Source organism: Anas acuta, chromosome 4 (genome assembly GCF_963932015.1).
Source record: "Anas acuta chromosome 4, bAnaAcu1.1, whole genome shotgun sequence".
NCBI classification, from domain to species: Eukaryota; Metazoa; Chordata; class Aves; order Anseriformes; family Anatidae; genus Anas; species Anas acuta.
The window spans coordinates 64,511,026-64,521,791 of record NC_088982.1 but is presented as its reverse complement, the minus strand read 5'-3'; positions in this window follow the sequence as shown (position 1 = coordinate 64,521,791).

Below are 10,766 nucleotides of genomic sequence, written 5' to 3'. Positions count from 1 at the left end.
TAACCTTCAACACAGTCTTCTGGCCTCCTGTGTCCATTAGGATCACATATTACATCACTGATCAACAGAGAAATGCAGTCAGGCATGTGCCATGTAGACATGGACAAGAGAAACCCAGAATTAAAGATCTTGGTGTCTCCCGGGAAATACTTACCAGAGCTGCCCACACAGACATAACAATCAGGACTCAAGAAGAATGAAGAAAGATGTTCTGCCCAAATGTCCATATAGACTGGTGATGCACTACTGAAAAAAAAAAAAAGAAAAGAAAAGAAAAAAAAAAAGAGAGAGAGATTTGCTGATGTATGAATCAATGTGTTGATCAAGTTAATGGCTTCTACTGATCATGTCTTTCTGGTACACATCCACCAGAGACCTCACTGAAGTCCGAGTACACAAGAAGAAATGAAAGTGGCTCGTTTTGTTCTCATTTAGTTAGAGCTGAAGACACACGAAGCCCACCAGGCTTGGATACATGACAAGGTCCTATCAGGACTCTGCAAGTGGGATTTGTCTTGCATTCCTTTAGACAGCTACAACACAGGCATTTCTTTTATGTGTTCTCACAGGCTGCCGTGATAGTCAGTGGGGAAGAGGAGGTGGTAAGAGACAGCTCCTCAAGAGGGAGACCTCTGAAAAAGGTCCATCCACTGGAGAGTGGCTGTTGCTTGTTCCCTTCAGACAAAGATGGCACACCCAAAAAAATACATCTGCAAATGTCTCCTAATAAGAACCACCCTGCAAAGCTCATAACTGAAACAAGCAGTACAGCACAGTATTTATTATATTCCTTCTATTTGTCAGCTTTTTCTTTAAAACAATTGCTCCCTTTGCCTTGCAGCTAGAAGCAGAGTTCATCTTACTTTCGTTGGTAGGGACAGTTTTTATTGGTCAGAACATACAATAGCTAAAAGCCACCCTACACATCATCACCAGGTCAAAGCATCTCACACCACCATCATTCAAACAGAGGTCCTAGTACTGCCCATCACAGTTTCCTCTAAGTTTCTAAGTTTCCTCTATGTCCTGGGAGAAGGTTCTGTGGTATAAGAATTTTCCAGTGTAGATTGATCTGATTCTTTTCTTGTGGCTGAAGAATGTGGTGCTGAGCACCAGAAGCAATGGTTTACCTACAGAAGTGTCTCCGAAGCTTGCTATTTTTGGAAATAGCCTGATTAAAAAAAAGTAAATGGGTTAATTTTTCTTGAGAAAAGCCCAGTGGAAGTTAACAGCCTGCCTTGGTTTACTGTCTGCTACTTCACTGCAAATGCACAGGACACTCAGCTAACAGTCGATAGAGACCAGCATGAGTAGGGAGTACATGCATGGTGTCCAAACCTCATCACAAAGCCTGTTGATAAATAGAGAGCTGCTCTGAAAACATAAGGAATTTGCAGTTACTGAGTGAGTAGGTCAAGACAGATTCCATCTGTGCTCCATTTTCTGCAGAGAATCATGCATACCTCCAAAACTCCACTGTTAGGTCTTAAACCTGCTCCATCTGCTGCCTGTGATGGTTACGTAGACCATAATGAATGTGCTGCCACTTCCAGCACCCAGCAGTGATTGATGCTGTGTTAAGAGGACATCAGTGTTTCCGGTCTATTTACATTTCCAAGGAGCTTGGCTGGGTTTCGTGCTATCATTTTCTTTTGGTATACCAGCTGTGGGAGACCAAAGGGTAAAAAAATTACTGCAGCACTCAAGCAAGGAAATGCTACTGTTGAAAAAACATCCTATTTATGCCACATTTTAAAAGGAGCCCCTCTCTAAGAGTTTTAAAGAGCCGCTACTAGCAACAAATGAGGCTGCTAATTTGGCCTGGCAAGTGGGGTTTGCTAAACACCGATTCATCGCATGTGGGTTTGGAATTGGAATTCTACTAGCAGAAAATCATCAGTGTGTTTTTACAGTCCCAATTCCTTTTTTTTTTTTTTTTTTCACATCAAGCCTGTCTCCTCCTTTCTCACTCTGTCTTCCACAGCTGTCAGCTGTCAGCAGCCAGGAGCAGAGATGAGCCAGTAGCCAGCCTCGCAGATCTGACCCAATGTCCTGTGAAGCAGGTGCCCAGGCCCCAACTCCTGTCTGATCCCCAGTCCCTTGGTTGTAGAGGCTGCATGTAAAGGGAGGAAGAACAATTGACTTCCTGGGAAGCTGGCAAGGAATGAAATGCTTCACATATTGGTTCATACTGAGTCTCAAGAGCCTGCTTCTGCCACTACAGATCAGATGGGAAGCAGTAGCAGTGTACCCTTTTCCACCTCAATGGCTCCCACAGGGGCTCTCCTGTTTCCTCTCTGCTTCACCAACCATGCCAAAGTGATAGCAATTCATGGGGACAACCTCAAGGAACTGGATGCTCCCTCCAGCACAGATCTCTACTTCAGGGCAGAGCAAGCCCTGCCCAGAACTGTGCAAATAAAATTCTTTTTTTTTTTTTTTTTTTTTTTTCCCCACTCCGGTGTTTTCTTCCCCATCACAGGTTGCGGGGGAGATTTCAGTGGTACCAGTACTAAACGTCTCACACAGACTGAGAGTCCTGGCTCCAAAGTGAGCTCTCAGAGGAAAGGTGGTCCTGCTCTGGCTGTCCTCTGACAGTCCTCTCACTGCTCTAACATCCCCAGTGGCTTTGCCTGAGCTATGCCCAAGAAAAAAATATATATATAAAAAAAAAATCTTAGCACCTGCAAGAAAGATACTAGAATATCTTCTGGCTTGAAATTAGATATAGGACTCCTACTTCACCTGCACAAAAAAGGTCATGCAAGGTGCCATGCTGCCAGCACCTTGCCTCCCTATAACCAGACAAGCACAGAGACACCTCTTATCTGTCACGTCTTGCCAGGTAACTTAGGGCCCATCCTAGGACAGACCTTTCATATTTAAAACATGACGCTGTATTTGCATTCCACAGTGCTCCAACTTTCATATATTGAAAGCAAAATATTTAATGGAAAAGATCTAAACCAGCGATCTCCTCTGTTTCACGTTTATATTTATTAGCTATCTTACATGGCTCGCTACTGTAGAGCACAGGAGATGAAGATCCCATTAGAGAGACTTGCAAAAATCAGATCCCAGATTTTTATTTTTTTTTTTTAGCAATTGTTGGACTTTTCAGAATTAATTGGACACTAAGGAGCGGGGGGTGCCTTTGCCAAGAGATCTGAGCTGGCTTCCAGGTGAGAGCAGTGCAGCAGGAGAAGGGCAGGTTTCCTACCCTGCCTTCGTTGATCAGTGAAACTGGGCCAAAATTCACAGGGAAAGAAGTTGTCTAGATCCAAGCCAAGAAGCCACGTTTTGAAAACTGCTTTTCTGAATGACTCAGCGGAGCCATCTCCCAAGGTGCTGAAGCCTGCCAGAGGGAAAAGCAGATCTTGTTGTTGGGTCACTTATTCACTATCTTGAAGTACGTCACCAGCCTTGGGAAGCTGTTTTTTGACTGGAATGCAACTTGACTCTTCTATTGCTGAGGAAGATTTGCAGTATGCCTTGCTGCTGCTTTGTCAAAGCCATTCCGTGACAGCAAAGTTTGGAGGAGAAAGCAAAGCAGGCCAACACATTATGCCTCCGGTCCTGGCCTACTGATGTTTTTCCCTCCCAGGCAGGGAAAGCTGCAGTCACTAAAGCCCTCTTCATCAGAAGGACACACTGAAGTCTTGCTCCCTTCAGAAATACCTCATTCCACTCTTTCTTCCATCCTCTATTTCACAGATATCAAATACCTTTTTCTTTCAGAGATGACCTCACTGATACAAAAGTAAATAAACATTAAGTGGATTTTAATTTACTTTAAAGGACTTACCTTTAAAGTCTGCTGATTCTATTTCAGACCTGAGGAAGAACCAAAAACATGTCATTTATCCAGCAACAGCCATTGCTCTAAGAAGGATGAGATTGTCCAAACCTGTCATTCCGCTGGTTGTTGTGATGACAAATGTGAAAAAAATAGCTCTGTTTTACATCCCCATGCAAAAAAAATACAGTCTTGCTGGTCCCAGACTTTTGTATCTCAGACTTGGGACAAGGAGGGGGTCTCCTGCAATACAAATACATACATGAAAGGAACAGTGGTACTCCAAGCATCCACCAGCAACAGCTTGGAACAGTCAGCAGCCAGGAGAAACAGCATCTCCTTGGACTTTCCAACCACATGGCAAAGTGTAAGCTCTTTATGAGCCCAAAATCTAAAAATCATAACTTTCCCAGACATCTAACACCACAGACTTGAGTCAGAGATTTTAATTTTAATCTTCCCCACCACCTCGTCCTCTCTCTGCCCAAATTAAACTCTCAGTTTTCCATTCACATTAATTACAAGTTACTCTTTTTTTCCCAAAAAGGGTAGCTATTTCTTCAATCCTTCGAGTCACTCACTCTTATCCCTCTAATTGCTTGCATAATTAGCATAATTAAGTTGAACCCAGAGGAATTGGTCCTGAGCTGCTTCTATCTGGAAGCAGCAGCTTCCATTCGTAACCTGGGAATGGACTTGTGTGCTTACAAGCACATCTGTCCTCTCCTTGCAGTCAGCCTAGTAAAAGATTTGAGCTGTTCCTACAGATCACACTCCACTGGCCTCATAAGGTAGCATGCTAGACTGCTTTTCGTAGGCACTTTGCCACAAATAAATGTACATCATTAAGAAACAGCTTGACAGTAAAATGGTCAGAATGGCTGCATATGAAAATTGGTGTCTGGATGCACTCGGGTAGGATTTGCTCCATCAGATGAAGCACAATTAATGCTAATTTGTTGCTGCTGCAGCCAGCTTTCCAGCCTCTGATGTCCTGTGGGATCAGGGATTATCACTGAGCTAACGGATCATCTGAAAACAGTTGCAGTCTGCTCCAGGAACCAGTTTTACACCCAACACAACTATTGCAAACCCTTCTTCTTATTGGCATAGCATAAAGCTAGGTAATTTTGGCCAACAATTTCTGTACTGATTTCATTCATTTATGCTCATTGCTAATTGGAATGCTATCCAATACAAAGTTATCCCCTGCAAATGACTTTTTTTTTTTTTTTTTTTACACACAGATTAATTTCCGGGGTTTCAAGTACTCTGTGCTGTCACATTCAGTGGTTTGTTAATCTATACTCAGACCACCTGGCTCTAGCGTGCAAAAACAGCTGCAGATGTCCTTTATCCACAACTGCCTGTTCCCTGGGCTCGAGGCATCTTGCGGTGATCAGATTCAACATAAACTATTTGTAAGGTAGAAATATCCAAATACCATTCAAACAGAAAGTTCCTGTCCACTTTTTATAAGTTTAAAGTTCCTGTTCACTGTTTATAAGTCACTGCGCAGTGGAAGTGCAGAGGGAAGAGGCAATGTCTTTAAAACCCCCAGCTAATGCACTGTGCTGTCAACAGACAGTTTGGAGTATACTGATACGATCTCAGAGAGGAGTTTTTGTGTTGTTTTGTTTTTTTTTATTTATTTGTTTGTGTTTCTTTTTTTGTTTTTAGTTCCTTCTTCCTGTGATAACCTTTCACCCCAGGCTCTGTGCTCTTTGTGTGTTTATCAGCAAAGCACATCCATATGCCCTTCAAGGGAGGAATGACTCATACCTGACTCACAATCACTCAAGCAAAGCTGCAACCTTTAGTTCATTTCCTGGGAGAAGCAGCTGTTAGATTCATCGTGGAGGATTAAGCATTTCTTCTTGTCATTGTATAGATGGAGGCGTTTGCAACTGGATGAGGAAGGGTCAACAGATTCCCTGCGATGGATGGCAAAGAAGCTTCCTTGGGCAGCTGAAGCTACGCGCTGGGGACTGGGAAGATGCTGTTTAGCAACTCCTATCTCCCCCCTCCCTGTAAGTGACCCTGGCCTTGAAGAAGCACATTTTGGTTTCAAAATCACCCCTCCTGTCACAAGTATGCAACTGTGTGAAGCAGGCAGCCTGCACGCTCCCTGCCCACACTGCCCACACCCCGTCACTCTCTCTCCTCATGGAAACGGCTCGTGTGCCTGTGCTTCCCTCACGGCAGAGTCACAGCCTGTAAGTTTCCTACCTGGCAATAAATAAGAAATGTGCTGTGATGCCCCTGCAGAAAACAGCTTGGTTCACTGAGCTTGCAACTTCTCACCCCAAAAGGCTTCCCAGTTCCTTCTGCACCCCGAGGCCCCTTCCTTGGACATCTTTTCCTTCCCAGAGGACAAAAAGGAATAGATTCATCAGGCACATCAACCGAGGACACTGCTGAAAACCAATTTTTTGCTATCTTCCCTCAAGGGACTTCTTTCATACGTGTTCCTCCCCACATACATGATTTGCTTCATTTAACTTCAGACTCCTAAAGATGTTTGTGTCTACCAAGTAACTCCCCTTTTACTCTTCTTAGGAACAGGGAAAGACCACGCAATGTTAATGCCATGATGCACAAGTCTTAGTAGCAGAGGAACATGGCCTGTGAGGAGTCAGTCGTGTTGGTGTTTGTATGCAGGCATCCCAAGGAGCCAGCCCTGCCATGGTGTGTAGCAAAATGTTAATAAGGATACATAGCACATTCCTCTGCACACCACTGTCTCCCTTCTTGGCTGAATAATCACAGATAATTCACTTGTCTGGATATGACTCACAGCTACTTTATTTCACACAAAGCAAACTCTAATTGCATGTTGCACGTCTGTTTATGAAAGCCAGCACTAACTGTTATTACAAAATTAGTGCAGAAAACTCGAGGGGAAGGAAAACCACAGTGAGAAACCAAGTAACAGCCCACAAAGAGGTAGGCCAGGATGTACCAGGCTTCTCATCTCTAGGACAGGCAGCTCTTCCCCACAGATACAAACATTTCTTATCACATAGTAATGTAGAGGCAATGAGACAAGTGGGATCCTTCTTGCTTTATCCTCCGATGGGCTGGAATTATTTTGGCAACAGACTGCAATGGGCAGTTGGTCTGTCTCTCTTTGGCTGTGTATTTGTGCTCAAGAAGCTCCACAGTAACACCAGTGCGGTCACACATGCTGGCTCTGAGCTACCAGGGAAGAAGGTACTGTCCTCTGCCAGGGGTTTTGGCTTTCATGGCACTTTCACAAGGGTTTTACATTCATCTGGATGGGCAGGGAGTGAAGCAGAACATACAATGCCTGGAGAAATCAGAGCTGATATTACAGACTTAGCACTTTTTCACATTTCTAGGTAGGGCCAAATCAGGGACCTTTGAATTTTCATTTTTGCTCAGTCCCTAGCCCCACCTGCTCCACTGCCCTCCTTCAAAGCATTGCCATTGCCAGAGACTTTGGATGAAGCTGGGTGTCACCTCGTAGCAGGCAGACAGGGAATAATCTAGCCCATGGGATAAATTTCATCCCTACTTCTAATGCAATGTCTAGACTGTTAAATAAAACAGAGCCAGGGAGAAAGATGGACCTCAGAGCCCTAGTCGTCCAAAATACCTACTTGTTCTTGCACAACAGGTGTGATTTTGGCCCATAACAATGGTCTTTCCCTAAACAGAGCTCAAAGGACAGCACACACCAGTGATCACTCCCAGCAGCTGTAAGGACAAGGTCAGGTTTGACTCTTTAACCATGTGTTTTCCTCTGACACCATCCCAGCTGGCTGTACTTCCTCACACTCATACGTACCATACCCTCTCAGGTTTGTGCTATGAAAACATTGTTCTTAGATGCTGAAACACAGCCCTATCATTATTACTTCAAACACTTGGAACCAGAAAAACACCCTTACAAAATGAATACAACCGTGTCTTGCTATGGATGCATTTCTTCTGCAAATATTTACAGCCAGACATGGCCAGAATGGTGGGCTGAGGGCAAATCATCAACCATCCATCTACATCCACAGGGGTGAGATGGGATTTTATCTCTGAAGAAGGGAGCTGCTAGATTCTGTGAGAAAGCACCCACAGGAAAAAAAAAATAATAAAATAATAAAAAAAAAAAAAAAAAAAAAAAAACATGAAAAAGAAAAGTAATGTCATACAAGACCTACCGTGCATGTTGGGGGGGAGGGGGGCTGATTCTTGGCAACAAGGAGTGGTTAGACACCTAGATGGACAGGTTGCCACAGGGTGCAGTGTTCTCCATCATTATCAACATTTATACAAAGATGAGGCATCTTCTGGCAAGGAAATCACAGCTCAGCCAGAAGCTTGCAGGCACAAAGCAGAAGACATGGGGGGAGTCACTGCTGTGTCCTACAAAGGTGGACAGCCTGGAAGAGTTAATGGTCCTTTCTGGCTTCGGAGACAGAGGAAATATTGTAATTTAATCAGGCAGAGAAAACCTACACAGGCAAAGGCTTACCTCTAGAAAACTGCCAAGCCTCTGCAATTAGGCTGCAGATAAAGTGCCCAGCCCTTTACTTGCACCACTGTCAATCACAGGATCTCATTCCAAGAACCCAGAATAACACAGGTGCTCGGGGTAATTGGGATTTGAGCTGTAAGCAACCATAGGAGAAAAAAAAAATAAAAAAGACAGGACGTGTATGAGGCAGAATTCATGTTTCCAAGGAAAGAAAAACACAGAGGAAGAGCTGAGTGCTTATTCAGGCCCACGAGGGGGTAGTCACAGTGGGGGAAAAGGCATCTTCTCTCCTCTAGTAGCTCTTCCCCTAGCCCCGTGCTCTCTGGCTTCATTCATGTTAAGCACAAGAATATGAATGAGAAGCCCGTGAACTGCAGAGGAGGAGGGGAAAGGGAGGAGAAAGGATTTCATGCTACCAGGGCAACCGGCACCATGGCAACAGTTTAATTAATGATTTGCTGATGAACCCTACCAATAGGATCCTCCTGAATTCATGTTGTAGTAATTACAAGAGGTTCATTCATCCTGCCTTGGCCTCGAAAAGCCCGCAAGCTCAGGCAGACAGAAGAGAACAGCCTGCTGAATCAATGGGAGGAGAGCGCGTGTCTCAGAGAGGGCTCCATTACTCCTCTGAGCCAGCACCCTGAGCACTCAAGCATGGAGACCACACGCCATCCGATCCATTTTGCAGTCCCACACCACCAAAGGGCAGCCCAGCTGGCCTCGTGCCACGAGAACAGGCAGCACTCGTAAGCAGCCTGCAGAGCTGGTTGCCCTCCTCCCCGCCATGCCTTCAGCCTCCAGGAGATGATACAGAAAAGAAGCAAGTGAGCAGCTGATTTGCTTCTCCTCCTGGAGGATTTCTCTTTTCACACCAGAAGACAGCAGCGTAACAGCTGTGTGGGGATCTCAAGGGGAAAGAGAGTTCCTGATAAGCACAAAGAGGTCTGAGGGAGGTGGGTATGAGCCATGTGCTCCAAGGGCTATTCCATCTGTAAGGAAGATAAATAGAAGATGCCATAGGTGAGATACCTAAAGTAAAATTGCTGCTAGAGGTGAGCATCAGGTCACCTGATTTACCTGTCCTCCTCAGACAAGAAGATGCTGCATGATAATGCAAGTGCTGAAAACACATCACACCACTGCTCTGCACTGTGATGTGCTCTCAGCTCCTGCCAGCACAGAAATGCCATGGTACCACAAATCTCGATCTGGACAGATGAGCCCTGCAAAAGACACTAACAGTTACCCTGGGCAATGGATTTAGGCATCTACTGCAATGTTTAGGTGGAAACAAAGTGCTATTTATCTACCCTCAGCATCCAAAATCTCACCACACTGGCATTTAACCCAACTGCAAACACTCAGCCTGATTGCCCTACTGCTGCCAAATCTGAGCATTCAAGATGAGATCCACACCTGAACACAAGGTACTCTTTTGGTTGATGTCCTGAAAGGTGTGGGTAGAGAAGAATGCTAAAAGTGTGTGTACCAGGGTTTTTCTCACCTTTCAGTGTTGCACACTGACATTTCTTACATGGGACTCTCATTACAACATTGCTCAGATACGTTAAAAATTAAATTCAACTACCTTAGATTTTAGTTTGTGTTGCAAACAACTCAGTGACCCTGGCCCTATTCTGACACCACTGAATCAGTCTTAATTTCTGCAGTGAAAGAAAAAAGCAAAAAGAAAGAAAAAAAAAAGGCAAGAGAAACATTTTTCCAGCTCCAAGGCTTATTCTATATACAGTTTTAAAAAGAAGCCTCAAAATTTTCCCTTAGAAAAGGTCAATTTTCTTTTTAGAAAAAAAAATAATAATAATAAAAAAAAAGAAGACATCAATTTCCCTGATGTCTGTGATCTTCAGGGTGATTCCCACAGGGCAAGGGTTTGATTGTGGAGATTAGCTTAATGCTGATGAGCTGACAAGATGAGCCCCATGCAAATCAGCAGAGATCTCCTTGGAAAGCTGTTGGCCAAAAGTCCAGGGCAGCTGAGCCCAGTGGAGGGGTTAGAGCAGTGAACTAGAAGCTCTGAGCCCTCCTACCACCAGCAGCCCTGACTGGAAAGGCCCTGGGGTGATAAATTGGCAGCGTGCTTTCATTACAAATAAAGCAAACCCCCTCCTGGCCTACATTAGATGAGCGGCCAGCAGAGCAAGAGAAGTAGTTTAAAAATCATGCCAGCTGCAAGAACTGCAAGAATCACAGCTCTTTAAGATGTACCTCTATTTGGGAATTCCCTAGGATAAAAATTCCTGAGATTACGCTCTGATGCTTTCTTGCAGCTCATTCACTGTCTTTGTTTCTGTCTTGCCTGTACATTTGCCTTCAGAGGATGAATAAATGGGAACAAATGAGCCTGGATGGTTTTTCTTCTGGGCAGTGTTATTTCAGAGATCTCTCTCATTCTAATAAGATATATAAGTGACAAATATTACTGCTTCTCCGTGAGTATAATCTCACTTATTC